This window comes from Podarcis pityusensis (genome assembly GCF_964106645.2).
Source record: "Podarcis pityusensis genome assembly, chromosome: 1".
NCBI classification, from domain to species: domain Eukaryota; kingdom Metazoa; phylum Chordata; class Lepidosauria; order Squamata; family Lacertidae; genus Podarcis; species Podarcis pityusensis.
In genome coordinates, this window is record NC_138028.1 from 90,015,608 (window position 1) to 90,043,131 (window position 27,524).

Below are 27,524 nucleotides of genomic sequence, written 5' to 3' on the forward strand. Positions count from 1 at the left end.
TGTATTTTACTGTGTAAACCAAGAGAGACTCTCAGTTGGAGCTGAGTTTACAGAATAAGCAGTCACTTACATGCTTTCTCTCCATACAATACTTATAACTTGTTTTAATAGTTATAAATCATTGTAAATAGGTTTTAGATATTGACAAGTAGGACCACCAACAAAATGATGCAGTATACCCCCCACAAAAACCTTGTGCTCAGTTCCTCTTTACTCTGGATTCCAGGATTAGAAACTCTCCCCCTTCAGTTGGGAAGAGAGAAGAGGTGCAAAAAGCTTACCTCTGTGAGTGAGTGTGGTGGTGGGGGGTGATATAGGTTCTTTTCAGCACACAGATAGGGTTCCTGGTGAGGTAACGTATGTACACTGTTTTGTTGTCCCCACAGTAGCCATTTTGTGTTATGCCCCATACCCATGACGGCCATTTTATGACTGGTGCCCACATAACTTTCACAATATTCCGAATGTACCCACTGGCCCCCAAAGGTTGATGACTCCTGGGGCTCAAGCAAGCTGATTCACTCTCTTTCCTTCATTTTATCCTCCCCCCCACACTCACAATCATGTGGCTTCTAGTTACCACTGAGAATACTAAGTCCTCGTTGGATAGTTGTTTTTGAGGTGGCTGGCCCTTTTTAGCTTTTAAAAGATATTTCAAACTTCTAGAAATGTCAGGGATCCCTGGAACATTCTGATAACACCCTCTTGTTTTGGCTCAGTTCCTGCTGGTTATTCAGAGTAGATAGGTCCAAAGATCCATTAATTTTAATAGGTCTAATCTGGTTAAAACTTAGTTGAAGACCTTTCTAAGTTTGTTATTAGAATGAGAGTGTTACAAATGTTTGTTTTCTGCAAATTGTTTTGGGCAACTTGGATCCTGAGATCCAAGGATCTTGGGTCCTTAGCAAAATATGATAGCATGGCATTATCAAATGGATAGCTGATGCAAGTCCAGCACAGGTTAGAGTAAATGCACTGAGTATCAAGGAAAGTTGGAATGGAGAAAAAGTTTGCAGGAGAAATACTGTCAAATGAAACCAGCTGGGACAGCTCAGTCTTCCAGTACTCTTCACTGTATTCAAATATCCAGTAGATAACGGAAAAAGATTTAGATTAGAATTTGATCTCTTTATGAAACCAAGTGTAGCTACAAAGGTAGAAAGGGAGGTTATGTGTCTTTTTCAAAGTGTTAAAATTATGCATGGTGTGGAGAAAGCAGATAAATAACAGTTTTTCTCCATCTCTCATTACACTAAAGATTAATACTAATGGATCTATGCCATTGTTGCACTGTGATTCCACCATAACCATGACCCCAACTTGACAACCGCTGATACAAAGCTAAAAATAAAGGAGAAGGGTAGATTGCAAACACAAGTTTTCTCACAATCTCCTATAGGCATGAGACCACAGGACTCCACTGACTAACACTCCTAATAAAACTCAGCACCACTGCTGCTACTTAAGGCACCACACACAACCTGCAAAAACAAGGCACACTATCCAGGTAATCAAGGAGGACCAGTGACCGTGCCCATTTTATTAATTTATTTATATACCACTTTTCATATTAAAACATTGTACCCTCCTTTGAGCCCCAGCCAATCAAACCTCACTAGCTCATGCTACTGTTGGGAGCAATTCACTGGTAGATCACACTGACCTGGACAGATTATATGGGGAAAGGCAGTCTCAGAGATAACCCAATCCCAAACTCTCTAGAGATTTATAGGTCTAAAAACCAACAGCTTAACCTTGACTAATCAGCAGCCATTGCCTATCCTCACCACCAGCAATATGCAGGTGTGTAGGAAGTCCCACATAGCTGCATCATCCTGCGCTATCAGTGGCTTCTAGTCATCCAATTATAAAATTGCCAACAATAGCTTGGCCAGAGCTGGAAGTAAGTTCTCCTTGTCACTTAGGTCACTAGAGCTTCCATTGACAAAGACAGACCCAAGAGCACCCAAACTTGCCTTTTGAGAGAGAGTGCAACCACATTCTGAATTCCCTGTTCCCAGACCCAGGAATTTCTCACTCACAGTGCCTGTCTTATCAGGATTCAACTTCAGTTTATTTTGCACCCCTTTGCACAGGCAACTCAAGGAACTAGCCTTGGTTTGTAAGTCTGAGCAATGGAGCTATGCTTCTCCATTATTCCTGTTTTATGCAGAGCACCTATTTTTTGTAGTTACTTGATAAATAAAATCACAATTAATAGTCTCTTCCTATTCAACTAGTTGTTGATGATAACATGGATGCTGCTTTTGTCACTGAAGGGGACAATTTTGTTATGTTATTAAATTGTCATGCATCAAACAAGGATTCACACCTAGAATCCATTTGATGCTGTGCTTTTCTCAAGACTCCTAAACTTCCATCACCCACAGCCATCTCTTAGCATTTAAATCAATATGTTTTGTGTTCTCTCTGCCCCCCCCCCCCATCTCTCTCCCCTGTACTTAAAACTAACAAGTGATAGTGCTTGACTTTTGGGAGGGAGAGTGGGGAAGTGTGATTTTTAACAGGATGCAGATTTCTATTTTGAGCTTCCCCCACCCCCGCCAATTTGAAGGGAAGCCAAAGCAAACCTTACGAATGCAGAATGATTCACTAGGGATCTTTACAACAAGAACAACATGATGCAGACAAGCTGGGGTGGGGGACCTCCAGTCTGTGGGCCAGGCATTTTCAGGGAAGCCACATCCACCTGCCCTTTACCTGATGCCATACATGATATTGGGGTGAGCAAATAAGGGCAGGGCTTTAAAGGAACAACCAGGAGCTGAAAGTGGACTCCTTGTTATTCATTTGCTGTTAGCTGCCCATCAGCTGATAGGCAGTAGGAGTGTGCCTTGCTCAAAGAGGGGGGAAATGGCTCCCATTGAATGGAATGCGCTTCTCCCTCCCACCTCTGATTTTTTAAGCTGCCCCATGTGTCTCCCTTCTACCACCAACATAGGAGATAGAAAGGAGTGTCCCCCGTGCCCTGTGAAATGCTTGCAAAACCTTTTGCTACCCTCCCTGTGCTTTCCTTTGCTCCTCTGACACTGGGCAGGATCACAAAACCCCTTCCAATCTGCAACACAGGAAAGTTGAAAGGGAGGTTGCAGGGCAGGCATGGGGTTGGTTGATTTTCTGTTCCCCCTTCACCATCCCCCTGTCACCACCACGGTTGCTGTCAGAAAAAAGAGAAAGAAACCAGTGTTTTAAAATAATTAGCAGGGACACCAAATGCAGGATTGCCAGCTAGCTGCATTTTGACGTACACAAAGAAATACATTTTGCCATCTAAAAATGGAGCCTGCAAGAACCTCTAAAGTTGCCTATCTGCACCACTACTGAACGGTGCATAACAGAGTTTTCCTAAGATGGCAATGCTGAACTATTTTACAGAGTGCAAACGGATTTGTGAAGTGGGAAGTGACATATGGTATAATTTGGAAGGGCTTGCTGGAAGGCAGTTACGGTAAATTGCGAGCTAGTGATAGATAGAGGAGTTGGGGATCTTTCATCAATGCCAGGCTGACAGATTTGTAGGCAAAGTGGCCCCACTGAGAAGCAAAACTATCTCTGCATACTCAGCTGAACCCAGATGTTTACAGAACTACAAAAAAATTAAAAGGTGCCCACAAAAATCTGTGCATGTATACACTCACGTGGCAGAGGAAAGTAAGCTGCAGGGAGGAGTCAGTCAAGCACCCCTCCCCCCTCCCCCTGAATGAACCTGGAGATTACCAGAGTGTGTGTGTCCATGGCTTGGCTCTCCCGTCCATAAATGGTGAACCAAGCAAAGGAAAGCATAGGCGCTCCAGCCACAGAGACCACTTCTTTCATCAAAAATTATATTTGTTCTTAATGGAGCCCCTCTCAATATCTGTTGCAAGATGGGAGATGGAGGAGATCATTAAGCAAGGACAAGAGGGGGAGACAAAAGTAGCAGAATAAACAACAGAACACGTGGGGGGGGGGGGAGAAGAAGATCAGATCCAGCAGCACATTATGGACACAGCTCAGCATGTTGTTATAGATCTCACTTGCACAGACTAATAGTGTTACTCAGGGAGTCAAGAACAAAACTCTGCCACACAAAAGTAAGGTAAAGGCTTCCTTAGCTATAGTTTTAGCCAGTGCACTGCATTTCATCTGAAGATCATAGGGTGGCTTCCAACACAAATTACAAAATGTGAACAAAAAAGACATAAAAAACAACAACTAATAACTTCCCCCCACAAGCACATTTAAAAGGACATAGAATGTTCATCAGCCCAAGGCCTGGTTAAAAAGAAACATTTTCCCTTGGCACCTCAAGATATGCAATGAAGGTGCCAGGCGAGCCTTCCTGGGGAAAGCATTCCACAAAGGTGGAGCCACCATAGAAAAGGCCTGTTTTCATATTGCCACCCTCCAGACCTCTCTGATGTCGATTGCTTTCCTCTTCCCTTCCCATTTTGTTTTTCTTTTATATCTTGTCTATTAGATTGTGAACCTTATCTTTTAATGAATGTGCAGAGCACAGATATTTCTAGGTGCTGATTAATAATGACCACTCCCCACATCAAATGGGGGGCATACTTTGTGTGGACGTGCACAGCACCCCTGATCCTACATGGCTCCTAACAGTATTGCCTGGCATGCCCCGCCCCTGGCTGGGTACCTGGAGGTTCCCACCCAACCTTGGACCAATCCCAGTGGGGGAGGCATTGCCAGGGGAGTTGGCCAGGTAGGGGGTGGGACTTCCCTACCCACACAATAGACGGTGGAACTTACCTGGGGGATCACAGTCAGCTCCATAGCTTCTCCCACCCCACCCTCCCTCAGTTAAGCTTTCCTTTGCAGGTTAACTTCTTCTTCACAGGTGTGCTGGCGCTGCTATGTATTGGTCACTGTTAAAGGGCCGGAAAGGAATTTTCCTGCATTGGCAGGTTTTACCTTCCCCATAGCAAAACGTCACAACTTTGGCGGTTTCCGGACTTGGGTGGAATCCTTTAGTCTTTCTTCCCTAAAATGGGGGAGGGGGACCATGAAGCAGTGACCCACGCCTCCCCCCTGCGGTGGCAATCCCAGGGTTCCCCGTTAAAGGGGTTGTTCTGAGGGGAGTCATTGGCCATACGCCGAGAGGCTGTCATTGGTCTCCCCCACGTTGCGGTGAATTGGGGGGCGGGCTCTCTGCTTGAACAGACGTTCTCCAGAGCCAGTCCAATCCCCACTCAATCTGGATAACCCTGATGTCTCCCAGGTCCCCGGCTGGGGACTGGGAGGGATAAACGCCCAAGGCCTAAGCCAAGGTCTCTCTATACCTGAATCTTAAATAAAGTTGTGGCCAATTTTCATCCCATAACACAGTGTCGTGTGTCTTTATTCCATGTGGGAGCCAGCCTTGGGTTGGGGGGGTCTCCGCCTGTCTACGCAATGATAATAACAGTAATACGAATAACAGTGCATTGAATAATAATAATAATGGTAATATTGCAAACTGATCAATGCCAACCCAAAATACAGTCGTTTTTGCACTCCCCCATCACAATTCCCTTGGCACCCACCTAATTTAATTGAAAAGCACATTGATTCTTTTCGGGCACACAGACTGACATGACCTTAAAACTGAAGCGTGGCTCATTATATGGTAACAATTGTTCTTGATACAGTTTTTTCTCTTCACCACCCACATTCACAGCAGCACAAAGAACGATCTGGGCCCAGTACTTTGCATCCAGACCATTGTGCTTTCCCCCTTATTAATTTGACACAGACAGCAAACTTCCTCGGGCTGCAATCGTTAACTCTCTCTCTGACATTTGTGGTTACAGATGCACGCAGTCAGAGAAATGGCACTGCAATTAAATAACTACTAACCAATGCAAACACGTCATATAACACCAGGCTATGATGCAAATGTTCTTGGTTTCTATTTTAATAAGACCAGTGACACTGCCGGTTAACAATGAAGGCAATAGGCACATTATAAGCTGGCAGGCAGACATTAGGTAACACAGAATTCACGGCCTAGGTCTCTGTAATGAACATGCTAAAGGAAAGCATCTGAAGTGTACTCTTCTTAATATGCTTTGTCTCTTTTTCACTTGAAAGCCAGTAGAAGAAAGCCAGATTAGTTTACAGGGTTCTCCCCCTCCTCCCGTAATACGGAATAGTAGGCTTGGGGGTGTAATTTACTTGCTCCTGAAATAAATAGTAACATAGGTACAGTTCTTAAGGTGGTATAGTCACATAGAGTGCCTATTCAACACACCAGCAGAGTGTGCCAATGGAACAGAAATACACCAGACAGTTCTAGGTTTACTTGCACTGTAACGCAGTTGCACTGCTTATAAATTACATACGGTTGTAATATACAGACCTTCTAGGAGCATACAGTCTCCTGGCAATGTTTGAACACATACTAGGCTTCAAATTGTATTTATACTTTAGATTGTGCTGAGTCACTCTCGCATGCTTAACTAGCTGCAGGTGCAGGACAAACCCACCCCAAATTAAGCAGCACACCTAGTTTAACCCTTTCTTGTCTCCCCCCTTGCATACATAAACCCTTACACACTAACATACAGTGGTACCTTGGTTCTTGAGCAACTTAGTTGTCAGACAAATCGGCTCCTGAACACCGCAAACTCAGAAGTAAGTGTTCTGGTTTGCAAATGTTTTTCGGAAGCCGAACGTCCGACGTGGCTTCCACTTGAGTGCAGGAAGGTGCTGCAGCCAATTGAAAGCTGTGCCTTGGTTTTCAAATGGTTTTGGGAGTCAAACAGACTCCCAGAATGGATTAAGTTCAAGAACCAAGGTACCACTGTATTTGTCATAGGGCAGTTGGTGGCCCTGTGTGGGGAGGGGATAGTCTAGTTGGAACAGAATTAATATACTGCTATTATATTGGCTACAGCAGAGAGGACACCATAAATAAATAAATAAATAAATAAATAAATAAATAAATAAATGGACAAACTTTGCTGTCTCTACCTCACCACCCTGCTGCCTGGGAGTCGTACAGGGAGGGGCTGCTGAAATTTATGGACCTGTGCCAGCAGACCAGAGGTTCCACTCCACTCCTATAGATTGCAAGGAGGCCACCCCCCTTCTGGTTGTGTGTGTCAGGGGCACTGATATCAATCTTATGTGCCCACCAGCTCCTGATCCTCTTCCAGGTCCTCTGCCAGCCTGCTTCTACACACTGTCATTTTACCTGTGGAATTTTAAAGGATTTCAGTGTAGGATGGCAAAAACATTCTGAGAGATGCTAGAGGTAAAGAAAGCCATAGATGAGCACTCAGATTATCCTGGCCTCTGCAGCATAGATTGTTTAATAGAATGGGGCAGTGCAGCACTTTTAAAACCTTAACCGCTCTGGCTATAAAATACAACTCCACTGGGCTCCTCTTTTAGAAGAGTTATGACAAGTGTAATCAATAAGGCTTGTTAGCATATGGTGTGAAAGGGTCCAGAGGACTCCTTCAACTCCCTGGGTGCATCATTTGAAAGGGCAATAGGGATATATCACTGCACTGTGCAAGACAATAATTCCATTCAAAGTCCCAGGTTCCGAATGTTTCATATGAAAACATTAAATATTGTCAGAAATTCTCTGTCTTTCCATTGTAACATTGGTCTTCACAACAGGACATAAATTCAGCGCTGATTTAAAACTGATATAAAACTGCAAGATGTTTCAATGAATTGTTGCCATTCATTAATCACCTATCCATATGTTTTTGTTGACTGGAACATATAATAGCCTAGCATACTAGAAAGCAGAGGCTTCTGAGATCTGATATTTTCAGTTTAGACATTAAGGGCTGCTCTTCACTAGAGCACTCTTCACATGATCATTGTGTGGCCAGCTTCCATGCACAGGGATCATACACACAGCTTGCATGCAAAGGGACAGGAGTGGGGCTTTCCATCCCACTTCAGTGTTCGAAACTCCCACTGTTCTAGGCACATTTTGCGACAGGGAATTTCATTAGTGCAAGCAGTTTCTGAGCTCTAGGCGCAGTACTGCGCCTAAGATTTCAGATTAAAACTGCAGAGTAGAATGAAAGGATGACCTTTTTCTGCCTCCCCACTTCCAGCTACTCTGTGAAGACAGGAGAAGAGACCTTCTGAAGAATATTAGGGGCGTGGGCAGGGGAAGGACTAGACTGGCCACCCCCAAACTCACCCCTCCAGATGTTTTGGGACTACAGTTCCCATCATCCCTGACCACTGGTCCTGTTAGCTAGGGATAATGGGAGTTTTAGTCCCAAAACATCTGGAGGGCCAAGTTTGGGGATACCTGGACTAGACCATGTAAAAAATGAACATAATATTTTAGCTGCAGTTCATTCATTTCCAGCTTTGTATTCTTGTTATAAAAAAGTACACCTAGGCGTTCCATTGTTATACCCATAACCTAGGTTTAAGGTACCATTTAGCTCCTAGCTTTCATATCTCAGTTTCTCCCACTTCCAATTCAATGCCCATATGAAAAGCCATATTTACATGCAGGGAGGAACCTAGGACAATCCTTGGGTAGCAGCCTAACCTTTCTTGTGTGTGCTCATCATGTATAAGACTGTATGTTGTGGAATACATTATATACACATCTTAAACATAGAATCTATGGGACTCAAGGGTCATCTAGCAACCCCCCCCCCCCCCCCCGCATGTCAACTTGGATAGCTCAGTTGGTTAGAGTGTGGTGCTGATAATCCCAAGGTTGCAAGATTGATCCCTGTGTGGGACAGCTGCATATTCCTGCATTGCAAGGATAGATAGATAGACCTCAGGATGGCTTTTAGCTCTACAGTTCTATGTAAAGCTGCCCTACGTTTGGACCTTGCTTTGTGTTTCCTTTCCATGTAGAAATCCCTTTCCACATGGATCCCATCCAGTATTTTCTAAATATCACCTGGCAATTGGAGGAAGCAACCTAGTGTTAACAAAAACTCTGGATGACTTCTTAAAGTAATCAGCAACCCTCCTGTTGCAACATTGCCCCTGCCTCCAAATCCATGCAGATTAGTAGTGAAAACTGTACCCAGACCACCAATCAGCAATCTCTGAATCATATACCTATGAACCAATCACTGAATTGCCTCTGTTGATCTCATGGAGGCTGTTACAGTAAAGTCTGCCAATCCTGAAGGTATTAAACAAAAGCATGCAATGTCCAATTGAGCGCAAATGGACAGGGGGCCACATTCACTCAGCATGTGGGTAAAACAACAACTGACCTATGCACAAACATTTTAAGAACCATAAATCCACAAGATTGGCAATCATCAATCAATCAATCAATCAATCAATGGAACTACTGGTTGCAAAACACTTCAATTTAGATCATAACAGTCCATCTGATTGAACAATTATTGCAATAAATATGCAATCTGATCCAAGAACATTGGTAACAAGAAAAACCATCTATTTTATTGATTTATCTGGTTATAAAAGTATTAGATACTGCTAATTTGTACAATACAACATGACAGTGTACGACAATATATACAATAAAACATCATTAAAACAGTACAAAACAGTCTGCATATATACTACAGCAAATACAACACATCTAAATATTCCCTCCTCACTGCACCATTTGATTCACATCAGAGCAGCTAAAGAAGGTGGAAGCCTTAAGAATATATATGTTTTCCTTTTCAAATATATCTCTGTTTTATTAGTCAATGCAATAAATGTTTAGTTTTAGTGGTTAACAGCATCCTTCCAAGATCAAGAGCAAACATGCCTGAAGTGCTGTTTGATGCTTTAAAAATACTCTCGTGTGTGTGTGTGTGTGTGTGTGTGTGTGTGTGTCAGAGAGAGAGAGAGAGAGAGAGAGAGAGAGAGAGAGAGAGAAACATTCTTGTAATGCCCTGGAAGATATCTGTCATAAAGACATTGCAGATGTTCCTAGTATGCTTGACACCACAAAAAATGCATCTGTTAACACACAGCTTCTTTTATGTCCCATAAAGATACATTTTGCAGTCCTCTTTTCTGTCCTATGTCCTTGCACCCCCAAAGCATGAATATGGGGAAGCAATAACCAAAGCTGCCTTCAGACCCTGTTTGAACTTCATTCATTTAAAGCAGGGATGGGGAACTTCCAGCTCATGAGCCAAACTAGCCTCACCAAGTTTTCTAATTAGACCTGTGAGGCAATATTTCCCTGACAGGCCTATAAGAACTGCTGCAGCTGCTACCACCCAGGAGGACTCCCCTGCTCAGTGCCTGAGGGCCCCAGTCCTGCCACTCACAACCTGGCCCAGGGCGGGGCTTGATGGGCTCTATAAAGGACTGCTGCCACTGCTGCTGCTGGGCAGAGAGGGCTCCATTTTGTTTTGTTTTTGTTTTTTGTTTAAATTGCTGTTATTTTTTACCTATGTCATTTTAAACCGATATTAATGCTGTATTCTTAGTTTTAGATTTTGATTTATGTGGATATTGTTTCCCATTTGGTTGCGTATTTTTTTAATGTGGTTTATTTATTGTTTATGACTTTTGTAATTATGTAACTCTTTTTATGCTGTAAGCTGCCTTGAGCATTGTTTTTTAACTGTGGAAAGGCGGCATACAAATAAAAAATGATGATGATGATGCCACAGTCACCTGCCCCACACCTGTTGACATAAGCTGACCAGTGTGAGGCAGCCGAGGATGCCACAAAATTCTAATTCAGAGGGCCAGGCCCCCCAACTTCTATGGCAGCCACGCACACATGCCACACTGACATCATGTGCACATGCTGTGGGGCATGCACGCAGGGCACACTGACAACACACAGCCCCAAACTCCCTAAATCACGGAGGCAGGTAAAATCACAGCTGTAGGGGAACACCTCTAAAGCTTAGAATGTATTCCTCTGCAAACAGGGCTTGCATTCAGCGCCTTTTAAATTTGCAAGTGCAAATCCTGCTGGAATAAGTTCCACACAGGAGCTCCTGATCAGAGTGTGGCCAAATCCCTGTCAAATGCCAAGCCAAGGTGGTTTTAAATTGAGTGCCAAATACACAGCTCACTAGGATCTGAGCTTCTGCACAAAGCAAATCCCTGATTAGAGTAGGGGTTTCATTTAACAATGAATTTTAGTGCTGCTTTCTGCTGGAATTTTTGCAGCTGTAGCTTGAATTCAACATTTGGTTGAAAAGGAAGAATTAGGGATGCACTTTGAATGTGTGACTGATTCTTTCTTTGATTTTTGAATCAATTGCAGCCATACAATGTCAGGTGACTGAGAGGCTGATGGCCCCATACACCTGTCAGAAGCGTCCCATGTCTGCTTTAAAGGCATGTCTAAACTTAAAATGTTAACCACAGTTTTCATTGCTTCCTGCTAAAATATCCCGAGAATTGTAACTCTTGTAAGGAGATTTCTACCAAATAAGTTTTAGCACCTACAGAAAACTATAATTCTTTGGTAGAAGATACACTATCTCCTCCCAAACCAAATAGTCTGAATGTCTTCGACTTTTCTTTGTATGACTTACTGCCTAGTTCCGCATAACTGCCACCGCCATTCCATTCTTAGGTATCCCTGTACTTCTTGAACCCGAAAATGAAGCACCCTAGGCTCGATTCCGTACTTGCCAGGCCTCATCTCAGATTTGGAACAGGATTGCACTGTTGTTTCCTATGCCTTAAATATTAACTTCCTCCCAGGAATACAAGTCTATGAAATGGTATATTGAGCAGAAACCAAATCAAGGCAAATAGTATCTTCTCAAACAAAACAAAGGTGACTCAAACGAGCACAGAGATAAATATATCACAAATGAAAGGAGAGAAAGTTCTCGAAGGAGATGAATCCAATTCTAAATGTAACATAAAAGAAATAAATAGTCGCTTTTTAATTTGCAAATTGGAAACAACCCCCCATTCAAGTTGTGCCTTATAGAAGAAACATTTGAAGAACTCTTGGTGCTCTGGTTATTTTACATAGATGATTAATCTGGTTGAAAATTCTTAAGGCTGTATTCTCAGCCCAAGGGATATTCAGCCATCCCCTTTATTAATCTATTCTAGAAGGCTTCATCCTCTTATCACTTTGCTGATTTGCTTTCTGTCTCCAGAGGTCTGTAATATATACAAGTATTACCTAAATCCAAAAGCTAAAACTGATTGAATTTTATAGCACTGTGTTATACACTGACGTAAACAGAACAGCGCATGAAAACTGTACTGGGACTTGGGATGAAATTTTCATTTCTATTTTTGTTCAAGCATATCCCCCCGCTTTCTTAATATACAGGTAAATTTGTAAAGAAATGCTTCAAACAATAGCAGCCGAATGGATATGCAAGCTTAATATGTCATTATTTTTAAATACTTTAAGAACCTAACTGTAGTGGAATGAAAGCTGAGAAATAAAGCTGCTACCTTCAGGAAGATGAAGCTACATGGAATACTGGTACTGGCTATTGATGGTCACCCCTCAGTTTCCCATCTGATGGTAGGACCCCACATCCCTCAGCATGGGTGTAAGGTCAGTTCCCACTGGACCTCTGCAACATTGAGTTGGGTGAATGAAGACAAGTGCCTACAATTACAAATGCATAGATGCTCCACACAGTTAAGAGCTCTGCATGATCAAGGGGCACAACAGCAACTGCATTCGTGCCTGTGCTCTTTTTGATACATTCTGCTCAATGTGCAGACATTGATTGATGCACCAATGTCAGGCACAAAGGCAGCAGGCTGAGGTCTGCTCGATTCACACAGTTAATATATATTGGATGAAAACATGGAAAGGCATTCAGAGTGCATCAAAGAGGATGGGTGCTCTAGTATACAAACAACCGGAAGCTGACTTGAAAAAGGCTTCCAATAACTTTGGAAAACCCATGCAGATGGGAAGGGAAGGGAAGGGAAGGGAAGGGAAGGGAAGAGAAGAGATGGGAAGGGAGGGAAGGAGGAGGAATGTCTGGGGTTCAGGCAATCAGCCGCTGCTCTGAATACCTAAGCATACTGATGATTACCTAGAGTACAGAGACTGCTCCTGGACAAAAAGACAATTCATTGGAGCCTACTAATTCCTGTCATTCTCTACAAGTAGAAACGGATGTGGATAGCATCACTGTCTTGCCAGTAGATGGCGGGAAGTGTGTCCTCACTTTCCTGCTTAGTAGGAAGGGACACTCCATCAAAATATTGAAATACCTGTCTCCGCCTTTTGCTTTGCCCAACAGAATTTTGGTGGGTCTTGGAGCAGTTGGAAAAGCAGAAGGCAGGCAGAGGGAGTGTTCTCATGTGTTTTGCATGCACCAACTCCAAACATATCAAAAACATAAAGCTCCAACACAGGGATGCTTGTATATTTATACACACTCACCTGATATTCTTTTCTCATATTAAAATATGTTATCACTGATATTTTGTTTTTGCATCTGCTTTATATTGTTGGTTTTAAAGTTTTCGCACTGATTTAGGTGTTTTAATATATTTTTAAGTACTGCCCTTAGTTGAGGAGGAGGAGGAGGAGGAGGAGGACAAGCAGCAGCAGCAGCAGCAGCAGCAGCAGCAGCAGCAGCAGCAGCTGTATAAGGCTGTACAGCTCTCAGTACTGGAAGTTTGATATACATAACAGGGAGTGGACATTACATTCTCCTTTGTCAGCTTCCAAGAGCATTCAAAGGAAGACTTGCTTCCACCACGGACTTCCATCAAAAGCCCTCAGTGGGAACTAGTTTCTGGGATCTTCTGACTAACAATAAAGGAAGATGTGGATTCATCCTGGGCTGAGTGAAGTCCACCCCACCCCCACCCGACTTGCCTCCCAGGTCCTTATTGGGTCTCTCACCTTACAACCCAAGGAAGACCAAGAATGTGGGGAAAATGCTGCCCAAATACATCTTTCACATGTTATTTCTGATTATATGTGAATATATATTTTTAAACTTGATTGTTTTAGGCATACAACAGCTTTTATAAGCTGTTCTGAAAGCATATTGGGGATATAGAGTGGGTTAAAATATTCTAAATAGACAAATCTGGCTGCATTGTTGAAGGAAGAATGTCATTATCCTCCGGAGTTTGATCAGCTAAAGCAAACTTATTCTTTTATTCTTAAGCCAAATATGACCTTGCCAGTTCTCCATCTCCCACAGCACTTTCTCACTCGGAAGAAGTTCGGAAAAGGGCAACCAAAATGATCAAGGGAATGGAACAACTCCCATGTGAGTGAAAGCTTTGGGGCATTTTAGTTGAGAGAAACGACAAGTAAGAGGTGACTTGATGGAGGTGTGTGAAATTATGCATGGCATGAAGAAAGTTGACAGAGAAAAGTTTCTCTTCCTTTTTCATAATACTAGAACTTGGAGATATCCAATTAAGTTGAACACTGAAAGATACAAGCCAGGCAAACTAAAGTATTTCTTCACTCAGCACATAGTTAAACTATCGTATTCACTCCCACAAGAAGTAATGATGGCCACCAACTTGGATGGCCTTAAAAGAGGATTGGACAAATTCATGAATGATGAAGTTATCAGTGGGTACTAACTCTGATGGAGATGTTCTGCCTCCACGGCTGGAATCAGTTGGCTTCTGCATACCACTTGCTGGGAATCACAAGTGGGAAAGTGCTGGCCCGGTTTTTAGTTTTTCCATAGGCATTTGGGTGGCCACTGTGAGAGCAGAATGCTGAACTAGATGGGCCATTGACCTGATCCAGTAGGCTTTCCTTACATTCAGACAATCAGCCCACCTTCTGCCCTGAATAACTGCCTCTAGTCAGTCACTGAGTAGCTGATCTAGTACAGTGGTACCTCAGGTTACAAACACCTCGGGTTACAAACACTTGGGGTTACAGACTCTGCTAACCCAGAAATAGTACCTCAGGTTAAGAACTTTGCTTCAGGATGAGAACAGAAATCGTGTTCCGGTGGCACAGCAGCAGCAGGAGGCCCCATTAGCTAAAGTGGTGCTTCAGGTTAAGAACAGTTTCAGGTTAAGAACGGACCCCTGGAACGAATTAAGTACTTAACCCAAGGTACCACTGTACAGTGGTACCTCGGGTTACAAATACTTCAGGTTATAGACTTCCGCTAACCCGGAAGTAGTACCTCGGGTTAAGAACTTTGCCCCAGGATGAGAACGGAAATCGCATGGCAGCGGGAGGCCCCATCAGCTAAAGTGGTACCTCAGGTTAACAATGGACCTCTGGAATGAATTAAGTTCATAACCAGAGGTACCACTGTAGAAACAGCAGAGTCTTCACTTTATGAGTCAACAAGTGACCTGTTGACTTATATTTCACTTCAGTTGTAAAAGGGTACCTTTGAACAGGACAAAAAAATGCATTGACTAAAAAAAAATGAGATACTTTGTGAAGCAAAATTGCTTGGGTGCATTTTCCTATTCTGCAGTCAACTAGCCAAAATAAAAGATCTGGACTAAGTCCAAGGGATGAAACCAATTATGATAAATAGCTAAATCTGTGAATACCTATGAATCACCTGACTGTAGCATAATCACTTAGAAGTGATACCCCTGAGGCTACTGTTAAAACATGGCAGTGAAATCATCACTACTTTCATCAGGGTAATTATAAATCATCATTGTCATTCTCTTTCTAGCCTTGTCGGAACAAAGCCTCAGGATTTTTTTTTTCATTTTGCTATGCCTAGCTTTAGTCTGATCCAAAATTTATTACTAAAGAGCTCTAGGTTTCATAGTAAACTTTCTAACACATCATTTCTACACATTTACAACCCAGTCCACAGTTTCAGGAAGAAACATTTAAGTTGATATATATATTTATTTGAATGGGACTAATTTGGTATAGATTATTGGTGTTCGTATGTCTGAAATCCACAGGTGCCAATATCCTTTGAAATAACATTTTCCTCTTCTGAAATAGCAATGGGTCATTTAGCTGCCACTCCACTACTTATTCCCTGGGAAATAATATACCCTAGATATTATTTCAAATCTGATGTCCTTTCATGATTGTCATAGTTCCTCCTAGCTTCATGACTCACAATCAAAATCATGTGATAAACACTGCTTAACAATTCCATGTGGGGATTTAGCAGATAAGTGAAAATGGGTAAAACCAAGCATACCAAAATAATAGATGTCTTTCCACCACAATAATCAATCTTATCCCATGTGTACATAAACTGAGAACCATACAAAATGCAGTCTCCCAAAATGTATGGAGACAGCCTATTCACATACAATTTGTACATGCACAGACATCATTTTGACTCTAGAATTGAAAAGATGGAGTGAAGGATAGGGCCAGTAGACACAACTCCAATTCTTCTCCCATGTGTAGAGAGGAACACACATGTAGGTCCTATCTAGATTCACTGTACTTCATACTTGAAAACTTTGCCAGTCACAGCAAGTGTTAATTGTAGTAGCTTGCATATGAATGAGCAACTTTGAAGAAGAAGAAAAATCACTTTCATTTTACATTGACCAGGCTAAATACACTTCAATTAAACAAGAGCATTTCCACATTTATTTCAACAAAACCTACCAACACAGAGTTTCCATTGTTCTCAAAACCTTCACACATTGCAGCATTCTACAATCTGATTGCTGTGAAGCCTGACAAATTTGTGTGTGTGTGTGTGTGTGTGTGTGTGTTATGTTTCATCTCCTCATTTTCTTATCTCTTTTAAAGGTCGCTTGCTTTCAGTCCTTCTTTATAGTTTTCATGCTTAATCTCCTTTATTGACACAAGGTCATGAAATACTCTTGTTGTATTGAGGATATACAGACACACTCCATTAATACCCAGTCAATGCATTATTTTCAAGGATAATGCAAATGATGGCATTGAAAATCAGCCTTATATTTAATTTTATTATCTCCATCAGCACAACGGGTCAGATTCAGCAATCTGTATACATAAAAAGGTCTATTTATCCAGGTGCATAAAGTCTACATTCTTGCATGTATCTGTATAATGTCTATGCCCCTTACTTGTAATAACCTTTCTAATATAAGCAGGTTTCAGTGGCTGGCTTTTAGATTTTAAATGTAAAAAAAAAATCCAATGAACTTCTTAGTGTTCTGTGTGTATATATACATATCCCCTGTTATTAAAAACATCTATTTCTATAAGAAATCACAGTATCTATGTCCTCTGGCAAAAGGTCTCTTTTTTGTTGTGGTGAACATTTCAGAACAGAGAAATGCACTCCCGTTGCTCGGTCCCAGCGCCTGCCAACCTAGCAGTTCGAAAGCACCGCCGGGTGCAAGTAGATAAATAGGGACCGCTTACTAGCGGGAAGGTAAATGGCATTTCCGTGTGCGGCTCTGGCTCGCCAGAGTAGCTTCGTCACACTGGCCACTTGACCCGGAAGTGTCTGCGGACAGCGCTGGCTCCCGGCCTATAGAGTGAGATGAGCACACAACCCTAGAGTCTGTCAAGACTGGCCCGTACGGGCAGGGGTACCTTTACCTTTAGGTGATGGCCACAGCCACCCACCCACCAACCTATGACACATGTCCCAATGCCTAACCACCAATACCATAAAAGTTGTGACGATTTGCTACAAGGTAGGCAAAAAACCCAGAGGCTGGGGCCAATCTGCCAAATGGATAAAAACTCCTACCAGGCCCCCTGATCAACCAGGGCAACCAACCAAAGTCCATAGCAAGGTCAAAGCATAAATATGACCTAAAGGGAGGGTGGGCAGGTGATCCGACGACTCCAGGGAAGCAGAATGAGGCACGGGGCTGCCGCAGCTGCTTGAATGCGGCACAGAGCTACCAACTTGGTTACCTAATTGTATAAATCCTGTTGCAAGCTGAACAGTCTGGCATTTTTCTCTGCAACTTCAATAGATTAATGAGTTCTGATATAGATGATGTGTTAGGATGACAACTCATGCTCGTAAACTCATTTCAGTCCTGGTTTGATATTAAAATAGGTCTTAACAGTCTTACCTACATTTGATGAACTTTGATAAAAATGCATAACTTTTATTTGGACCAAGTAAAATTTATGAGAAGAAACCCCAGGAGGAGTTGAAGCTCCTTTCTCACAGGAGGAGAAAGGACATTAACTCATTAGTCCAAGGTATGTCATGCAAACCTAGTAGCCTGTAGATGTTATTGAACTACAACTCACATCAGCCCTAGCCAACAAGGTTATGGGTGCTGTATTTGAGGAAGGATTATCTAGTATTACATGCAGTTACAGTGGCTCTTTCATTACCATCTTGGCTGTGAGTCCTGGAAGACTCACTACCTGGCTTGGGAGGGTAGGTCCCCAACTAATTCCAGCTACAAAAGCTGAAGTTGCTGAAGTGGCCAGAGATCATACTCACTGTCTCTTACTGCAGACCCAGGTCAGCGAACCTGTGCTTCCACAGCTGCTGCCAGCCATAAACCACCACTAGTAGGATTGGCAGCAGCAGCAATGTTCTGTGCTTATGATAATATTTTATTCTCTTGCTAATTATCCTGTTTTAAATGTGCATTTTATATTTGACTTCCTTTAGTGTTTTCTTTTGGGGGGAAAAATTAACTTCTCTGCGTTAGATGTGCATTCTGTAGTTGACCTCCTTTATAATGTTTCATTTTGAAATCTTTAAGATAATATTTTGGTTTCCTGTTAATTATGTTGCTTTGAATGTATACTTTATATTTGACTTTTTTCAGTAACGTTTTATTCTGGAATGTTTTCTTTGATATTTTAATGCAGGCTATAAACTGCATGCATTCCCCCCCCCCCCCAAAAAATATATATAAGGTAGCATAGAAATTAAATGAATAATAATAGCCAACACTGTAAATGGAATCCCTGATCCAGACCATGTGCAGAGGAGAAATGAAAGTGCTCTCCACCACAATAAAGAGTTTCAAAGCTTTGGTGTCTAGACCCTGAGGCCTCCCCCAAACCAGAAAGGGTCCCCTGGCTGCACGGCTGCTTAAAAGGGGTAAGCCACACCCCCCAGACAACCGGATTGGGTGGCCGGGGACCGTGACGCAGCCAGGATCTCTCCAATGACGCAGGGCTTAGCCCCACCCCCAGCTGAGTGCAGAGGGCACGCGGCCTGACCGCAATACCGCCCCACCTGGAAGTGGAGCAGCCTTACTGGAAACAGTCTTAAACTGGTTACAAATAACTGCTACAAAATACAAAATAACGCATTGCTCATAAACAAGCAATCAATGCAGTCCAATCTTTTTAGTTCTTAATACAGTTCAATAACTTTCATCTCACTGATCTCAAAGAGAGATCCTGTCCAGGCAACTTGCTTGTACCACCATTGCAGAGCTTCAATGACCAACTAAGAAACTGAGTTCTCAGGTTTCAGCTCACGTGAGATCGATCTCTGCTTGGGTTTCCAGGATGAATCATGAATTAACCTGAATGGAAACCTCCACCCTTTTCTTTGTCGCATTTAGCTAGAGATAAACTTCTCTTCCCTAATGCAAACCTCTCTGCTTGGCATTTTAGATACAATGAATTCAAGCACTGTGTTTTATGCATATTAAATTTATATCTTTAACACTCTTTAGTTAAATTTAGCACAAAAAAAGGTCTGATATAGCTTACATTATTTATACCCTGTTAGTTAGTTAGCAAACAAAAACCACGTTGAAAGTGAACTCCATACATTTATGTACTGGCAATGCTTTTGCCATAATATCTGCAAGCATTTCTTTGGTTGGACAATACTGAATTTTTATCACTCCTTGAACAAGCGGAGCCTTTACGATAGCTGCTTTATATCTTGTATTGTTTATTTGTAACACATTGCTCTTAAACAGCAAAAAATGTGTTACATATAAAATACTAAGTGACACATTATAACTGTTTCCAGTATAGGTTTGAAACCCATTCTTGAGTCTGGAGAGCAAATTCATTTCTGCTTTGCACATGGTACAGATCAGGGATTCTGCTTGCAGTACCTCTTAACAACTGGTTGGTCAAAATTAGCATTACATCACAAAATCTAATTGGCTAATTAGTTGGGGGTGGGGATAGGTTAAATTTGCTTAGCTAACTTTTGCCCAGAGCTCCAGTGGCTGAGGGAGCAATTTGGGTGCAATCTATCCCCATTTCTAAAACCCTGTAGTTAATCCATGTATTGCCATTTCAAACTGACTGCTTGTGGTGCATGTAGCAAGTTTATCCATTTAAGGAATGTGTATCTCATAGATGCATTTATTTGTCTAATCATTGTAAATTGTTTGCTAAGAACAAATTAATGATGCATTCCTTTCCCCCACCATCTCTCCCTGGAAAAATTGCTTTACAGTCTGTGCTCTGTAACATTTCCTCAATTTAATTCATTTGTAAATGGTCATTTGCTCAACAGAGCTCAAAATAATATGCAACTGGAGAGAAATATTCCCCACTGTATATATATTTAAAATTTATCAAGTATAAACTCCTGCCATATAATCCAATCTTAAATAAAGTAACTCATGATTATATTTGAAATATAGTCATACAGCAAGTGTTATACTGAGCTTTTCCAAGATCCATGCTCAGTTATGAAGCTCACTGGTGGCCTTCAACCTTCACTGTCTTCCATATAGTGAAGACTTGTGAGTATAAAATAGGATTTCCATGTGTTCCACTCAAGTCTCACTGGTTAATGGTTAGACTATGTTTGAACATACATACTTACATACACATTTCTCCTGTGGCATGACTGCAATGGCAGCTCATGCTTTCATTCTTGATAAAATGAATCTTATTCTGTTCTCTGAACCTGACAAACTGTGGTTCAACATGACTGTGGTTTGTTTGAAATAAGCCATATTCAAGCCATGGTATACGGAGCTGGCTTGTTTCAACAAACCAGAGTGAGTTTGGGATTCAAGTGTATCAATAAACTCACTATGGTTAATAAAAACTGGAAAGGGGGGCTTCCAAACACCTTCTCATAACAAGCCCAGGGCATGAGAGAGGGGGAGAGTTTGGAATAGGCTAGACTGAATCTCATTGCGATAAACCATTGCTTATTGTGGTATCTGAATATAGCCATAAGATACATGTACAGTGGTACCTCGGGTTACATACGCTTCAGGTTACAGACTCTGCTAACCAAGAAATAGTACCTCAGGTTAAGAACTTTGCTTCAGGATGAGAAAAGAAATCGTGCTCTGGCGGTGCAGCAGCAGCAGGAGGCCACATTAGCTAAAGTGGTGCTTCAGTTTAAGAACAGTTTCAGGTTAAGAACAGACCTCCGGAACGAATTAAGTACTTAACCCGAGGTACCACTGTATGTGATATACCAATGACACAATATTTGCTGGATCTGTGACCACTGGTTATCAAAATATGGTTAAAATAACTTAGCTATTGGCTGGACGTGGCACTTTTCACGCCGTACTTAAAGATTAAGCTCTTGTCTTGAAAGCTGAAACATTAGCACTTTAAATCACTTGCACCATCACCTCCTCATATGTAGGTCCTAATGAGAATATGAAGCTACAATACTTAAAGAAACAACTAGGTTCCTAAAACATGTCAATGGTCTAGGAATGAGCAATCCAGCTGCCATTAGACATATGATGCATGAGGCAGTGATGACAGGTAGGGAGCAGTTCTGCAGTTTCAAGGCTACTACACACAGACAAATGTCCTCTTTATAATGAGGCAATCTGCATTAGCAACTGATCCACAGATACATTTCTGGTATGAGGGAATGCAAAAATGCTGCCTGACACAAGCACCAAAAATCTACAGCTGGAAACATGTGAATGATTCATCCAGTACATTCGTCTGCGCAATCTGTATCTCTCGGAACAACTGGTAAGGTTATGTTTAGGACTGAATGTGGTCTCTGCCTGTATGAACAAACCTCATTCATGATGGGGTAACTGCTACAGAGATAGCTCTGTGTGTGAGTGAGCGATTCTATAGGAAAAGAGTTGCAATCCTACATGGTTTCCTCTATGTAACGTAACATTCTAAATACTGGAAAACACTCTTAAAAGCCAAAGTCTGACGTGTGACACAAGGACATTAGAAGTTTTGAAAAAAAGGTGGCAACCAATCTTTTACACAAGTGTCTCAGTAATGTGCACATCAAAGAGGAATTCCTGCATAGCATATGCAGGTAAAATAACATGTTGAATAATTCAGTACTTAAAACACTGAATAAGATCATTTACTGATTCAAGTACTAAATCCAAAGCTTTCTGTCTCCCAATCAATTGTCAGCAAGTCCATGCACAGCCAACATCCATATTGAAAATATAATTATAAGCCTGGCGTACTGTATACAACAACATCCTTTTGTAACGGATTACTTAAATACAAATAGGTTTGGAAAATTGGTTTTAAATGTCTAATCTGTTTTATCTTACACCCCAGCTGCAGAATTTACTAACATTACAAATGCAAGCTGAATGAATACATATAAAAGCTTATTTGAATGCAACTTGCATATGACCAGCATGGTTTTCTCACTACTACTAAGTGGGGTGAAAGTTTGGCGCATACATTACAATATGGCTCATCACTGATATACACAAAAGCCAGCTCCCATGGTTCTGTCACATTGTCTGTCTATGTGTGCCTGCATGTGTTTCTGATATTCAATGGGACCACAGCACATGGGAAATGGGAGTTTAATCCTTCTCTTTCAAGCTGCAATCTCCACAAAGATCTCACCACAGCACAGTAATTACCTTAGGGGAAAAGTTCTTATTGGCAGCAATAGGATGTTTTTGACTCTAAGAGTAATTTCTATGGTAGGGAGTGATCATATTGGGTCATGGCCACAGAGAGGAATGACAAAACTACCCCTCCTCATGTGTTATGAACCCAATAAAAAAATAGACTGCTCACACTCCGAATTATTTTAAAGAGTCTTCTAATGATGTTGATGCATGCTACTGTACATATTTAACATATCATGTAGATAGGCCCTAGGCTGTATCTAAGCTGCAGTGCTATCCTTCCTGAGCATGTCAGCTGACTTCTAGTTAATCCCTATCCATCAGATCTTATAAAGCCTGGCCACAGAGTTTGCTCCACAGCCTGAGAGACTTGTCTTAGGGTCAACCTAAGTATCTCTTCCCAAACTTTGATTGTTGCTCTGGAACTTGACCTCATCTTGATTTAGATCACATTCCTGCTTCTGACATATGCAAACTATCAACCAGCTTCTCCCATTGTCCCTGGATTCCTCCTGCAATATGCCTCAACAACGTTGTGGGAATGCACTTCCATTCATGCAATTATTATTTTTAATTTCCTTTAGTAAACATTATTTAATTAAATTATTCTACCCTCAGTAAATTTATAGGAATCATTACACTCAAGTGTGTAAGGGCCATGAGACAAATTCTTAATTTTGTTTGCAGTTGAGCTAAGGTCACACTTAAACACACTGTCTCAAACTTTTGACTCTCCTGTGCCCAATACCTGCTTCTTCAAAATTCCCTTGTACTTTTAACCTTCCTGTGAACTTTTGATCCCCTCTAAAGGAAAATCAGTCATTATACTTATTGCATCACACCCTCTAACATCAGGGAAAGAATTCTAGAAGAATCATGAATGACAAAACTTTGTTTCCCATCTCCTTCTTCTCCTGTGATATCGTGTGGAATATATTACTTTCTGGAATGACCTGAGTAAACTTGTAATAACTATATTTGTTAAGCAATTCCAGCATGACCGGGTTTTTAAAAACAAACAAACTCTTGCTCTTATCTTCTGCATTGTGTGTTCTGCATTCTATAATATGGGTGACCACAAGTTGTATTCTACTTTTTTATTGGTTTAATCTGTTCCAACTAGAAGAATATGGAATACATGAAGTCAATGTGTGGGATAGGGGTGCTAGGCTTGATGACCTTGAGCATGGCTTTGAAGGCCTTACTATTCTATAATTGTGTTGCCCACAAGAAACTTATTTTTCCATTGTCAGCATTAGCAGAAACTGCCGTTATCTGCAGGCCATCTATTCCCACGGTGAACAGTAATAGAAATAAGGAATCACACAGTGTTACAGAATTACTTGAAAGTGTAACTTTGCCTGACCTCCTTCCAGCTTTTTTAAAAACAAAAAACAAAGCCATGTATAGTATTTTATGACCCTTTTTGTGATAAGATTTCATTATTCACCTGATAGCATCTAAACTGCTCAGATTACAGCATCTCCCAGCAATTGCAATTGTAACTAGATACTTTCAGGAATGTTGATCAGGGAAAGAAATGCTTAAGGGCTATGCAATAGTACTGGGAACAGTGTTGAAGACATTGCCTGAGAAGAGCCAGGGTGGTGTAGAATAGAAGACATGCCAGTCACTCACCCTCTCGTCTTATTTTTTCTCAGTCTAATGTACCGCATATGTTTGTTGTGAGCAAACCTAAAACCTAAACCTTAAAAAAGGGAAGAATTCAACATAGCACTGAACAGATTGTGCCTTCAAGGCAAACATTTCTACTTGCCTGATGAAATGATCTCTCCCTTTCCCCTCCTGTGCACTGTTCTGGGGGTTATCCCAACCCCTGAACAAATTTGGGGGCTGTGCAGGATGTATGGGGAGAAGAAAGTGGGGGATACCCTCAAGATAATAGAGGTCAGTGTACAGGCTTCCAGTAGCAAGACTGGTTAGCTGAATCTGCCTAATAAGGTGGAAATATACATATTCTACCTACCAGGGAATTGCATAAATCAAGCACAGATTTCTCCTTGGACCTTATTAGGATCAACCAGCTGACCTGTTTGACTATAGGGCCACTGGAATAGACACCTGGAATATTTTCAAAGGATTCTATTGTGCAACTGAAGCTACCATACCACATGATCCAGTGTCAGTGGATTGGATTCAAAGTGGCATTAGCAGAATTGTGAGACTGCAGCAGTTCCAAAAAATGTTCATGCAGGTACCTCTCTCCAATTTTGACCAATTTTCCTTTCCACTATAGCTCCACACTAATTCTTAAGCATTTTGTGAGGTTTCCTCAATCCTCAGGAAAGGCTTTCTCTCATCCCATCTTGATGCAAGGACATCCAGTGTCATAACCTTCTCATTTTCAAAAAAATACATTTAGAACCCCTTCTCTTGTGTTCATCTTGCTACATTAAAGCAGCAGTACAGGAAGATGAAGATTCAAATGCAGAAAGGTAGAGTTCATGTGCAACTTCTACTTTGTCCATGGAAGAGGAATATAATATGAAATTACATCTCCATTTTGAAACTCCAGAGTCTCAAACTATCCTGAGGGGTCACAATGATTTATTTGGCATGTTTTATTCACTGCACTGACTGACAAGCCTTCTTGATTGTGGGAGGGTACCAGTCCATTGTTTATAACTGCTGCTTTGCTTGCTAAGCATACTAAGAAATGATGTTCAGATATGTCATCAATCAAATATATATCATTGGGTAGGTCAGACGTGGGGATGATTGTGATTGTAATAATTTTCCTGATTAGTAAGTACTTCTGTTCCAATTTTGAATGTCCCACTTACATTGCTTTACCTGTTGTTATATGGAACTGTGGCTTTTTAGCTGATATACTGCCATTTCATGCTGAATTTTATATGGTGGGAAAGAAAAGTATGCTGGGCATGAAAACTATGGGAAAATCACAATTGCCCACGTTCTTTTGCTAGCCTTAGAGGAAAGTCCCACTCCAAATACTGTGGGATTTTCAGGAAAACTAGTCACCCAGGAAGGTTGCAAAGTACAGAAACATTATTATTATTTTATTGAAATAAAGGACACTCACAACCAGCCCTTGGCTACCTTGAAAGTAAGATAAGCACACACACACACACACACACACACACACACACAAAGAAATCTTTGCACCCACCAATGAGAATTTCATTGAAATTTCCTCTCCCTTTTGATAATCCTCATATGCAATTTATTTTCTCATCAACTGATAGGAAATGGAAAGAAAAAAAATACAGGGTACTGTATTGGCATACCTAATAATGATAAAACATGTTGAATGGAAACTTGCTGTCCACTTATCTGATCATCCTTAATTTTCATTTGAAATTAGTTTGCCCTCAAGATATACTTTGTGGGTATCTGAATAAATAACAACCCAATATAATTTGCATCATGCACAGATGATAACTAGGGAGAGGACTTCGTTGGTTGTGATGGCCTACATTTGAACCACCTTCCCAGGTGCCTCCTCATAATGTATTTTTTGTACCAGATTAAAACCATTTTACTTCCCATGGCCTTTTAATTTTATCTGAGTTTTGTGGGGTTTTTAGGTTAACAACCACACTGTTGCTTTTTTTTTTAGTCGGCCAATCGGTGTTAAAAAAGGATAGAACTTTCTTTATGTACGCAACAACAGCAGCAAGAATACTCATCGCAAAGTACTGGAAGACACAAGAGCTACCCACACTGGAGGAATGGCAGATGAAACTGATGGACTATATGGAACTGGCGGAAATGACTGGTAGAATCCGGGACCAGGGAGAAGAGTCGGTGGAAGAAGATTGGAAGAAATTTAAAGATTATCTACAGAAACATTGCAAAATCAAAGAATGTTAGAGTGATGATGGATTGAAATTAAGTGGTTTCTAGCTGCACAGGCGTTAAAGTTATATATAGACTAAGATTAAGGATTAGGCATAAAAAGGTTAAAAGAACGGAAAATTGGCTATTAATAGATAATAATTTAATGTTATACCATATTAAGATTAAGGATTGGGATTAAAAAAGAGGGAAAGAAATTGCTGGACAAACAAATTGAACTGGAATACAAAAGAGGGAGGTACGAGGAGGTCCAGAAAATAAGTAAATTCAAAAGTGGTGATGAAAAGGTGATATTGTTTTTAACTGTATTTTCTTTTGTTTTTGTTTTTTTGTATTTTGTATTGTGAATTTTTGTATTGTGTATTTTTCTTTTTACTTTTAATTCTATTTTACTGATGTGTTCTGTTTTTATTGGAAACTTTAATAAATATCATTTTTAAAAAAAGAAAAAAAGAAAACATCCTAAAAGGCCACAGATAAAGGCCAAAGGCCTGGTTAAAGAGGAAAGTTTTTGACTGGCACCTAAATATATACAAGGATGGTGAACATATCAACTCTGGAATAAATGAATAAAATAGGGTGAGCGCCAATGGCCCTGCATCCCCTCTGCATACAGATTTTGGAGGACAGGGCAGAGGAAAACCAAACATCCCATTGCACAAGCAGATTTACATCTCTGTATGTAACCCATAATACAGAAAGAGTTGACTTAGCCCACAGTCATCAGTTAACATTAATTAATCCCAATGGAACTCATGCTGATTCATCTTTCATGTTATTATGAGTTAAATTAAAAGATGAACTCATTCTTGGGAGAGAGATAGCTTGACAAACTACATTTCAATTGTCAGCCCTATGAGGATAGTGTTGGGTGAAACTATAGCAATACTTAGCATCAATTTCTTGAGTGTTTCATATACCTCCAGGAATCCTTACAACAGCACTGTAATGTATGCTTGCATTATTATGTCCACATTAAAGGTTGACACCTTAGAATACTGGTGGCTTGCATAAAGCCATTGAGGAAATTTATGCAAGATTTGTGATTTGAATGAGATGCATTCCTGTCTACTACTCATATGCTGAACCAC

The 27,524-nt window shown here is 41.1% G+C and overlaps 1 protein-coding gene across 2 annotated transcripts in view; it reads right to left on the minus strand.

The window, feature by feature from the left end:
* The window catches only part of CNTNAP5 (contactin associated protein family member 5), a 293,336-nt gene that overhangs the window by 182,191 nt on the left and 83,621 nt on the right, over positions 1-27,524 (minus strand). The window lies entirely within an intron of this gene.